Source organism: Dufourea novaeangliae, unplaced genomic scaffold (genome assembly GCF_001272555.1).
Source record: "Dufourea novaeangliae isolate 0120121106 unplaced genomic scaffold, ASM127255v1 scaffold56, whole genome shotgun sequence".
Taxonomy (NCBI): domain Eukaryota; kingdom Metazoa; phylum Arthropoda; class Insecta; order Hymenoptera; family Halictidae; genus Dufourea; species Dufourea novaeangliae.
The window spans coordinates 2,193,664-2,206,433 of NW_015373942.1; positions in this window are offsets into that span (position 1 = coordinate 2,193,664).

Consider the following 12,770-nt stretch of genomic DNA (forward strand, 5'->3'; position numbering starts at 1 on the left):
TCCTTTAAATTGCAAATTTCCCAGCTAGCGATTAATTAATCATCCCTTCCCTGCCACCAAGATTGTAAGTTAATCGCGGCGGCAAGACGACGTTAATAGTTTAATAAATTTCCCCCGGAACACAGTGGCTTCAGTGGTCCGTAAAACATTCAATATTTCTTAGATCTTTTATACACGGAGAATCTGTATTCCGAGTTTTTAATTATGTTCTTCTGTAAATAATTTACGAACCACTGAGGCCATCGCTTCGAAGAAACCTATTAAACTAACTGGATTGAGGTTGTAATTCCTGCGAGCATTATCTTTTTAGTAGTTACATTGTTAACCAACGTGTGGGTTTTCTTTAACGTGGAAACTATTTTCCTGGGTCAATAGAAGATTAAAATTGAAACTAACAAACGAAGCTTAAGAACTTTATGTTCTATATTTAAGAGTTTCGTACTTTTAACTTAATATTATCCATCCACCTTATTGAGAACTGCTACTAAAATCTTAATCAAGAAGCTTTCTCCCACCAGGTATTGATCAAATCGTACATATGTAAATAAACTTCAACATTTCATTAAATATTCTTCATTTGAAATGCTGAATGTTACCTGGAAATTTCTTTATCGAGAAAATAAGCTACTTACATGTTTCGACCTGGAAAGATAGTTCATCGAGTCACCAAGTTCGAACGAGATAAACATCCCTTTGTACAACAGATTAACGATTGCTGAAAGGGTTGAAACAACGTTTGATCAAGCATCAATTAAACGAATTTGTCGGGTGGCCCAGGAAAATCCAGGCCTGGTCCGAATCGAGAGCTTTCTACGCCTCGGAACGAAATAATAGTCGAGATCGGATCTTGACGGCGAATGAAAAGGACGGGAGCTTTGCGTGTGGCCCTCCGGTCGAATCTGTTGGGAATCGTAATCGGTACGAGTGGTGGCCTCTGACCGCTGGAAAATCCAGCCGCCTCTCATTAGCATTTAATGCCGGGCAAAACTTTCGGCTATAATGGCTCGTGTGTGCAGCCTGACGAATGCTCGAATTAGAGGCGAGAGAGATGGAGGGAGGGCTGCCAAGAGTTGTCGGGCAAGAACGGGCTTTTCGAGGAGCCCCGGAATCGGAGGTGAACCCAAAAGAGACGAGGCCCGAAGGACGTGTTCCTGCTTCAAAATGCTCGGCCGGCCCTCAAGCTGATTAAATTCTTCCGACCGTGATTACCGAATCCCCCGCGTCGCGAACGCGTGAATTGCTTTGTGAAAATTATTAAATCGTTCCGCCACGATGTTTAATACTTTTTGTTCGGGAGAATTCACGGTTCAGTCGGTTCACCGTTGATTCCTTGGGTAGCTTGGATTGCTGACATTGTGTATGGGACACAGTTTCATTGTAATGCGACATGATCCTGGAACAACGGACGTCTTAATGTTATACTACTCATACTGGTGTTTAATTAGGTAAAATTGATTAAAGTTTGGAGGACTTTTAATTTTATGGGAGTTAAAGTATAAATGGGGCACCTATGAAGTACAGTTTCAGTTTTTATACGATTGGTTTCTGAAGAATTATGTTGATGTACGGAACTACTGACTAACTACTAACTGTTTCGAGCAGTGTTCACACCTTCCATAAATTGGTCATACCACGTCCTCGTACGACAGAAACACAGTCACACGGTAAAAACGCTCCTAAAAACTAAATATTCAACGTTCCAAGGATAAAAAAGCCCGCGCAAAAGGGGAAGACCGTGAGTAAGGAGGATTACGCTCGTAAATTAACGGCAGAGGAACGATAGCGCTGGTATCCGAGGTTGGCCAAGCAACTTTTGTTCCCTGGAATAGAGTTTCGTACTGTCGGCTGCTATTTCGTTATTATCCGTAAAAGTTAATATCCGCTTGGCGTGTATGTAAAAACTTCCGAGGAAGTTAATATACTTTTAATTTTTATTTTTGCACGTACGCGCCGACGTAGCCCGCCTCCGCCGTCTCTACTCGGCTCGTCAGCGGCGTCGAGCCGCCACCGCCGCGGAGAACTTTAAATTCTCATGCCCGCTCGCTTAATCCGCGGCTTAAAGAGCTTAACCCCACGAATATCTCGTCAGAGCTTCCCTCCCGACCGTCGTCGGTCCGTGGTGGCGGAGAGCAGGTTTATTAGCGCACGGATTTCGGAATTCTTTTCATCCCCGGTCTGGGACACGAAGCCTCTCCCACGCCGTTTACATAAGCGAGTTCTCCGGATTGCCTTTTTGATATGTAGATAAGGGGATGGTGGCCGCTTTTACGCCGTTTACGCCCCGTCGCGGAGCTAAAGGGACGAGCACCCGGCGTGTGTCCCGCGATTCCTCGTCGTTTCCCTTGTCCATGGGAGGGGTTTCTTCGTCTTTGAGCAATCGAGACTCCGGTCTAATGATATAATCCACGGGAATACATCTTTCTCGGCGTTCCGGGAACACTCTTTAATCCTTTTCCAGTGGAATGACACGATGTAACTGAATTGTATTGGGTTGGCCAGAAAGTTTGCGAGGTTTTTAGTGATAGTTGTGTTCAGGCGATTTATAAGGCAACTAACTTTGGTTGAAATCTTGGAAGCATATGGGTATTCGATGACTAATATTGAACTGTACATTTTAACTGAAAAGTTTGAAGATTGGGTTTGTTTTATAATTTTTGCATAATTTTAATGGTGGACATTCAAATGGAGCATTTTTGGCGCAAAACCTGTATAAAGTTATGCAAGGTGTTTGAATAGAATGCTGGCAGTGTATGCGTGTGCCAGAAGTGGTTCGTGAATTGTCGTTCCGAAGACTCTTTGCTCTAACAAGTAAGATTAACTCTAACTTGTAAGATGCATCACGCTCTGATCGGCCATGGAACATTCACAACTAAGTGAAGTGTTTTAAATTGCACACATTCTCCAACTGTCGAAGTCAAGCGTAGAAAAGTGTTCTCTTCAACTTGGCTATGTCAAGGCAGGAACTTCTTGGCCAACCCAGTAGAACTTTCTTTTCTTTTATTGCTTGTATACACGTAGAGCACTGTTGTCCAATTGCTAGGTACATTGGACGATTGGCTGATTATCCTTTTTTTTACAAATGTTTCAGTAACTCGATAGAATTGATGTAAACAGATCGTGGGAATCAAAAATGTGTATTACTGAATATTTTTTAGGGCGTTCGCGTGCAAAAATCTTGAAGAACTCAAATTCTAATCACGATAATTAGAGCACTTACGCGATACAGTCTTACATCGATTTCGTTGAAGGAAATCTCGGGTCAGACGCGATAATCGACGCGTTTCTGGCGCCGCACGTGAACGCTCCCGAAACGTACGGCTAAACAAGGCCAAGCAATTACGAACAACGAGCCTGACCAGGATAAACAAATTACACGCGAACGGTTTTGCCGCCGTGATTACAGGTAAATCTTGTTAGCGAAGTTTCAGCCGAATTACATCTTGAAGTGATGGCAACAGAACTGCGAAACTCAAACGACAATTAGAACTTTATTTTAACAATTTAATATTATCATGAATAAGACGAGAATTACACAAAATATATCATTTAAGAAGTAAATATTTATTAGAAATGTAGTTTTTCGTATTCAATATAAATTTCTTCGCCACGGCAAATAGAACCACGATTCTTGACAATAAAGAAAGATTACAGAATGGCCTGGGTGTGCCATTTTACCGAATTAGTGGGCTCGATAAAAGGATAAATGATCGGTTCACCCACGGTTCAGGTTTCCATTGGTGTTACGTTCTCATGGGACTCACGAGCCAAATCAGCCGCCATACAGGAGAAAAAAAAGCGTGGAAACGAAAGAGGGACCGGCATTTCTATTTCGTCTTCGACACTTTACCATTATTGGGCCGTTTCAGTCTCTATGGAGGCGTTCATTTACTTCTATTATTTGAAGTAAACAGATTCCCTTCAGAGTTGAACCACGCGCGTTTTTTCTACCTCAACTTGTATTTTCCTTCGAGTATGTCATCCGTTTTCTTCTTCCATGGGTTCCATTACGTGTTCTCTACTCTTAACATATTCGTATATAACATTTCACCAGCTTGGTAACTTGCATTACGTCAAAAATGTTCATTAATATCTATTAATTGCTAGCATTAGTTACTTGAAATAGATTTTTCACATCACACGCTACCAACTTGGTGGCTTGCATTACATTAACAATTTTTATTAATATCAATCAATTAGCATATATGTTACGTGAAACAGATCCCTTCAGTTTTTAAAACGTTCTACTATTTCTCCAGTGAAATTTGAATTCATTACTGATTAAATGAAATAGAACCGCAATACAAACATAAACGTGATTTCCATTATATTTGCATACACTTGATACAATCAATTACTTTCTTTCATAGTATTCAATCTTTTGTATATTAAAAAAAAAGAGATCATTTAACCCTCAGAAACCACACCCCGACATACGTAAACACCACACTATGATTACGATTTTGAATTTTGGATGATTAAGAACTTCAACAGTATAAAAGCATGACATATTTTTTAAGGTAGAATTTCCTTCGAAATTCACTGGTAATAATTGCAAAAGTTAAAAATCATTTTCAAGCTATGAAAATTTGAAACCGTTATGTTAGGCGAGATAGAATGTTACAGACGAAACAATGCTAGTGCAAATTCATAAACAATGTAAAATGTATTTTCCATTACGAAATGTAATTAAATTTTACCCCAATTCTAATATTTTCTAGCGCAGTTGCCAGTAAAAGTACATAATTTCCCCCCGAGAGAAATAAAAATCACATTTCGATTCAAATCTATTGTCCATTTAACCTCAGATCGACCGTCGTCCATGTCTCCGAGTCGAATAGCGGAACCGGTACACGTCAAAAGCCGGAAATCAGTTCTCTCGCGTCCGAGTCGTTCCCGATTCGTGGCCGAGAACGACGACAGAGATAGTTTTTGCGGGACGAATGGAAGCCGATTTCAGCGCGTTTCAGCAATTAGAACGGCAGCAAGCATCAAAGGCGGAGGCCGCCCCGCGAGTGGAAGACGTGAAATTTCATCGGAAGCCATGCGACTACTACGAGAGAAATACACGGGCGTGGGGGCGAAAAAGGGAAAGCGAGGGAAAGGCAGCAATGAGAGCTAGTCGGTCCGAGTTTGCGAGTTCCAAGCCAAGGGGATTGCCGTATATTAAAGTACTTTTCGATTCCCCCCTTTCTTTCCCCGCGCCAATCCGCGGGTTCTGGACCGACGCCCCATCCGCTTCCCCACCCACCTTCAACCTGCTTCTACTTCTCTTTTCTCCGTCGTTCGTTCCTCTCTCGTCGGTCTCGTTGCCATTCGAATCGCGAGTAATCGTAAGCTCACCCACCCCCTTTTCCACCCCCCTCCCCATCGTCCTTCGACTAAGCCTCTTGCGTATTTTGCACGTGATGGTCCTGCCGACTCGTTCACGATTCACTCCGATAAGCCTTGCTGTTCGCTACCCAATAACGATGGTCAGGTTACGGGCATTAATCACGGCTTTACTTCTTATTTCCGCGGTAATTAAATCGCGCGTCTATTATTCCTCCCCTTTCCGTCCCGTTTTTATATCGGGGTCACGGGAAATTACTATCTGGGTAATAGCATATAGTGGAATTACTATATTCTTCGCGGTGAACATTCTTTATGCATGGAAAAGTTTTTTGCGACTTTCTTTTTATGTCTGAGGAACTAGATGACAGTTATTACTACAGGTGTAATCGGTGGTTTGTGGATCTTCAGGCGGGTAAATGGTTTTGTAAAATCGACTATAATGGGTGTTAAGCGGAAACTGGTTTGTTTTAGGGAGGAGTTTATTTGAATCTGTTTTTGATGATTTATACATTTTGATATTTTACAATTTCAGATATTAATATTCGCGAATTGAAAAGGGTCAGAAAAATTAATTTTTTACTGGAAGCTTTATTGCGTTAATGATGACACATAAGTACACAAATATCAACTGTCTACTGTAATACTGTGGTCCGAGAAGATGTTGGACTGAAATGTTTATTTATTCATTCAATGCAGAGGTAGGGTAAATTTAATCAATGTCACATTACATATTCGAACAGTGTATTTACCTCGAACTAAAAGGTGCTAAACACAACTATTGACAATTCTTCCATGTATAACGGGACAGTACTCGTCTAAAATCTATGATATACAACTTCACAGCGACAATTATTCTCACATGGAATATAAAAGAAAGTTGCAGAAATAATAATGATGGACCTTAAAAAAGTAGTTTTAATCAGATTTAATAGTAAGAGAAAATAGGCATTTTCAAAAATCAGCACCCATGCAGCAACATTTATCGTTGAGGGGGTACCTTTTGGTGCCATTAGTCATTAGCGATTCTAAAAGCACCCGGGGTAGAATATTACAGCAGTAGCCGCGGCGGCTTTTACCATACTTTAGCTTTATGCGAGCCTCATTCATCAAAACCCAGCGAGCCGAATGGCTCCTCTGGTACATGGGTTCGCAATGGGTCGTATATTGCAGCTCGCTATTTAGGATTTGCGATCTTACGGTATTAGACGCGGTTTCGGAAACCGTCGACAGTCTTCTTTATGACACACTTATGAGTTCTACAATTTTTATCATTTCAGAAACCCTCGCAAATTTCGATCCTGCGCGTTAAAAATACGGTAACAAATTTCCGATAGCAGTTAAACAGGAAAAGTGATTCACGGGAATATAAAAGTGGACATTTATTTTGCGAAATTTGATATACGTAGTTCAATAGTGAACATCGTTATTGTAATACCAAATATTTTATTAGAATTCGTATGTGCTATTACTTTTGTGTTCGTAATCGTTATAATTTGTTTGAAAATTGCAGCACCACTGTTTTATTTTCCAAAGTGGTATTTGGGGTTGCGCATTATATTAATGTTACAACAGTGCCTTTTCTCATCAAACCTTTCACAACTTTCACTGCAATATGAAACAAAAAAATGAGTTAAATTAAGAATTCAAATATTTTTAAAACTTTGTTGTGTTCTCGCTTTCGATAGAGATAGCTATACATTTTTCGTCGGTAATTCTAGTATTAAGAAAAAACTGACCTTTTTATAGAAAATGTTAGTGTACATACACATACAAATCACAGAAATTTCTTCCATATTCTATCTTTGTATACGTAATCTATTATTAATAAAGTAAACTCAATTTTACATTAATCATTTCGTTGAGCAATGAAATCAATCACAGAGCTCAGAAAACTAAATTCAACGATTTCTCTTGACCACCGAGAGATACCAAAAGATGTCACAAAGAATACATTTACCACGTCCAGGATTTCAGGCAAATCTATTACCATAGGACACCACGTTTGGTTCGATCCCTACCACGTCGTTTCACGATGTCAAGTCTCATCGCCGGTCTCTTAACTATTGAACTGGTCGCGCGGCCCGAGAGGCAAGGCAAAAGGTGAGAAGCCTGTCAGGCCTGTCACGCGTCCAATGGACCATACAGGCGGCCCATTATCGGCGGAGAGGGGCTCCGTAGAGAAATAATAAAAATGCCATTAGTGTCTCGACGTCCCAGGACGCTGGAACGATGTGAACGTTCACCCCAGATTTCGGCCGATATATCTCATCCCCCTTCGACCACTTTAACGTCTTTGTCACGGACTCTCCCACTTGACGAGGTTAATCCTTCTTTCTGGCCTTCAACCCCCCTCCCCCACATCTTGCCACCATCGTGCGCTCCTCAGTTTTCCTCCTCGGTCCAGCGGTCTCGGGGCCCGGACGACCTTAAAATCCGTTCACGAGCTGGAACGAAAATAATTGCATCGTGATTCTTCCGCTTTTTCCTTCGACTCTCCGCCGCCACCCTTTCTTTCCAACCTTCGTCTCGCTTCATCCAGTCGTACCCGCTATCGTTCACCCACCCGCCCGTTTCTTTCTTCCTCCAGCGACGACCGAGAGGGCATAAATCCCTTCGGGATCGTCGCCGAAAATAAGATAAAATCTCGCCGCGGCGCGGTTCGCCCAGGGGTGGAGGAAGTAAAGGAAAAAAAAAGGCAAATTCCCGAATAAACACATCCGCGCCTCTTTATGGTGGCACTTTGCGGATCCGCCCTTGACTCCTGGTTGCCTTGTGTACCGTGCGCATTATTAACTCAACCACCGGAAAATGTCAACGCGGCCCCGGTTCTCTCCTTATCTCCTTGCTTTTCTTTATTTTAATGCCGATGAGACTTCCCGCCCCGCGTCGTTGTTCTTTTTTCCCCTTGAACGTGCGGCCCGTGCCGCTTTTATCTTTGCCGCTTCTGTGAGGTATCTTCTTTTAGAGAGAATTCTCGGCAGATTTTTTCGATAGGGAGTGTCGATTAATTAATCTGTGGAACGAACAGATTTTCTTGTTTTGTAACAATTGCTACTATCAATGTTAAGTTTAGTAACGTGAAGGGTGTTGGTTAACCCTCGCACGGCGGTACCTGGATCCATATGGATACGAGGTTTTGAAAGCTCCATCTAACTCATCGACCTTTGAATCGTATTAAAGCTTGGGGTTGTTCATACCGGGTCATATAAAAAATCAGGTCATCTTGAATGATTACGCTTCAGAATAATTTCTGAAAGGTAGTACGTATTAGGGATCCAATCCGATCTAAGCACTGCTGGTGTACGAACATTAAAAAGGCCCGCCTTCTGAGGGTCAAAGATGCTCCCGTACTCTTCAGTATAAAATATTAATAGTTCAAATGTTTCACTAGTTTGTTTAAAATTCTCTTCAATAAGGTACTGAAAACTCGTCGCAGCCACTGTATCCTTCGAAACACTCAGAATCACTTTGTGCAATATAGGAGATCTAAAATGAACTCTCTACTGCCCTATCAGGCTCCATCACAGTGGGACCACGTCATTCGAATGCACATCGGCAATCCCAGGAACGTTTCAGCTGCCTTGGCAGCTTCGGGGGCGAAAGGAACGACTCGAGATCGGATTTCCAAACGTTTTAATCGCCGTTTTTCTTTTTTCTCCCCTCCCAGTCTTGAACCCTCGATTCTCCACCTCCGCCCCGTCCACGAGCGGACTCCTTTTCCAGAAAGGAGTTATCGCCGAAGGAAGCTACAGGCACCAGCGGCGGCGTGCTCCTGAAAAGGGGCTGGAGACGCCCGGCGGGGTTAAAACGACCCCCGCAGTCGAGGCTGAAGTCGGAAAGATAAGGTGCCCCTCTTCTCTCTCTCGGCCTCCTAGATTATGGAATGGCACTTTAATTACACTAATGGGAGAACCAAATGTTAATTACAATTCGAAGTCTAAAAGAGAGGCGACTCGCGGGCGCCGAAAGACAGAGGAGGATAGCTGGGAGGACGAGGCAGGAAGGAAAGATAGGTAGCGAGAAGGGGGCCAGGGGGAAGGGACCAGATGAGATTTGCCTGCGTAAGAGGGTTTCCGTGATTAGTATTATTTAATTAAAAATGCCCAGTCTCATCATGGTCACCTCTCATAAAGACCGACCTTAGCCGCGTGGGAAGTCGCTTGTAAATTGGATTATTGTAAGGGGGTGGTAGGATGAACCGTAATGGGGAATCACTGTTGCCATACGTCCCGAATTTTCGGTTTGAATTAAAGAAATTAAGAGAACAACTGGATTATTCGTCAAGACTTAATTAAACTGTGTTAGATACAACAGTGTGATGCAATTTATAATTTTTAATTTTCCCTCATGTATACTCCATTAAAGAAGTAAAACAATCATCAAGAATTAAGTAGTTAGCTACTTTGCTACCCATGCCAGGACTTATATGTATGTCTAAAACATCAATATTCTTGACATCTAAAAACTATGTGAAATCTCCAGAAAGTTTCCTGTCAATATCAAATTACCCTTCGACAGTACTAAACAAACAGATTCTCTTTTTCTAAAAGCCAATATACTTTCTTTGCGGAACTCAAGCGGGTCATTTGAAATTATCAAATGGGTCATTTGGTGACCCGCGGGTCATAGGTTGCCGACGCCTGGTCTACAGTGACACAGTGACGGTATCCCAGTGTTTAAAGATGATGTCATTCAATAAAACTAATAAACGTAGACCATACCTGTTCGGTATTTACTTGATCAGAAAAGTGCTATAGAACAAAATTCTTGATCCTTCGTTTTCGAGGTCTCGCCCAGGCAACATCCTGAGCGAGAGACGACAAGGACTACACGGACCGCTACGACGTAGTGCTATCGACGCCTGGATGGAGGCAAGCGGCAGCCGGGTTTCAATTTAAAGTTGGACGAACGTGTCAGGATTTCAATGTACAAAATGCGTATGCTAAACTTTTCGCACCCCACTCGTGGCCGCCCACCCTTCGCCTTCGTTGTCCGAGTTCCGACACCAGGGGCCCCTGACGTGCGCGCGCGCGCGGTCCGACGCTGGACAACGGTGCCGACGTTTGAAAAATCAGCAAGTCTGATGCGCGCCACGTCAAGTAGAAAGGGGTGCGCAAGTAGAACGTTGCTCGTTCGGGGTAAGCCTGCTCGCGGGACAAATGTGTGTCCCGTGGAGCACTTTGAAGTCGCTGCCCCCAAAGGACAAATTACTTTTTTCGAGGTCCCATCGCACGGCCTTAGCACTCTCCATCCCCCACACGGGGCTCACCCTTAGCTCCCCTAATGACTGCAGCTGCGATCGAAGGTGTTGCATATCAATGGATAGGCTTTCGCGATGAACATGCGAAGGAACTTTCTAATGGGTTTCTGGCCGACGCAAAACTCTTTTTCACCTTTTCCTGCACGCATGGCCGAGCGTTTCGCGACGGAATTTACATCGCATCTGGTGTCTCCGGTTCTGATACCTGCATGTATAGAGGCTGCTGACGAGATACAAGAGGTGTACACGTTCACGCATTCTGATTTTATTTGATTCTTGTATAAGCGTGTACGGGGGGATTAATATTCATTGAGTTGCTTGAATTGAGTAACTACAGTGTAGGAGAGTTTCATTTATTCTAATGAATTCTTTTCAGTGCCTCGTTTATTGAACTCACACTGAGGTTTCCTGTTATCGAAGGTATCTGCGAGGGTGATTTCTGTTTTACAAATATATATTTCTGTCAATGTGACTATTTATATTATTCCAAATTATTTTCGGAACATTGTTTTCACACCCCGTAATGTACGATCGGTATTAAAAAACATATCAGAAAACGAATACCAGCAATTTCACGAGCAATTACTTTTAAAGTGATCGCCTCAAAATAATATTTTTAAATAAATTATCCCCGAAACTTTATTGCCACACCGTGAAAATTGTTATTATACGTAGGTCGGATGGTAACGAATACATCTGGAAGATATTGAGAAAAATCAATTCGCAACTTTGTCTTCAAGAATTTTTATTAAAGACTTATCTGGAATCTATAAGAGTAATACATCAATTTGAAACATTAGAACGATTTGGCAGAAGTGGACCGAGTCAGAAATTTTTCTGATATTAAAACATTCAAATCACATAGAATTAGAATCAGATGAATTGGAATAATTGGCATAATTTATATTTTTATATTAATATATATATTTCATTATTTTCTTAAGTCGCTTATCGTACTTTAGTTATATTAGTTACATAAAACATATTTTTCTTGAAAAAAATCGATATGAAAGTTTTCACTTTTGGCCACAAGAAGTCGTTTTCCAGACGACAGTTTTGAATCTGCCATCTTAAAATTTGAATTTTTGGTGCCAGATTTCTTATCGGCGACCTCAAAAACCCTTCATTACCAAGTTTCGTAAAGATCCGATGCAATCTTGAATTTAGGCCACTGTTTCGGGGTTCCAGCAAACTGTGCACGGGGGCCGGCTAGGAAAAATTCCCCGATTCGATTCGAGTCTCCAGACGCGAATTTAAGTTTGACAATACACGAGGCGAGTACGTCGCGGCGCGTAAGATTCGTACAGGACGACGGGGAAAATGAGAAAGGAAGGAAAAAAAGAAAAGTGGAACGTGGAGGATGTTTCGGCGTCCAAGCGATCGCGGATGGCTGAGAAGTTTCGCCCCGGGAGTTGGATTACCGCGTGGCTTCGGTCGGATTTGAAAATCGCGTGGGGTCCCGAGGACGCGACGGGAGGCTGCCGGAGCGTGATTGATTTTGCATACGACACGGATTGGACAGGTTTGAGAAATTGGACTGGCTTTCTGGCTGGTTTGGCCTCTCTTGCCCTCCTTCGCCAGCTCCCTTCGAGCCACCGAGTTCCCTCTGCCCTCCCCCCTCTGCCGTTCTTTCTATATCGCGAGTGCTATATGCCTGGACGTTATATCGGCCCTCGTATGTGCATATACATGTGCGCCATAACATATACATGCTTCTCCGACGTATCCGAGAGTATCTATCCGCGAGACGAAGAAGGGTTCCCGGCCGTATCTCTCGCGGGGAACGTCGAAGGGGATTGGCCTCGAACGAGCGATTTGTGCGATCTTCGAGGACGTATTTATGAGCGTGCCACGGTCCCGTTCCTTCTTCCACTTTCATATTGCGTTCGCCATTCTCGAACTGCTCGCACGTGGGCTGAGTTACGGCGTGCAAAGTGCAACGTTGACATCTTACGCGGCGTAATCGTTCCTCGACAGGGTTAGCTGCGGGGTCTAGTCGTTCGGGAATCTTCGCGATCGATGTCGGGAGGTACAAGTGGATAAAGTCAATTGGAAAGACAGATAGCTATGGCGATTTTTCGAAGATATGATTGATATCTAGAAAACATGAATAATACTGTAAGTAAATATTCAGTAAAGGAATGAGTATGTTAATATTAACCCTGCTATAGTCTTGAGG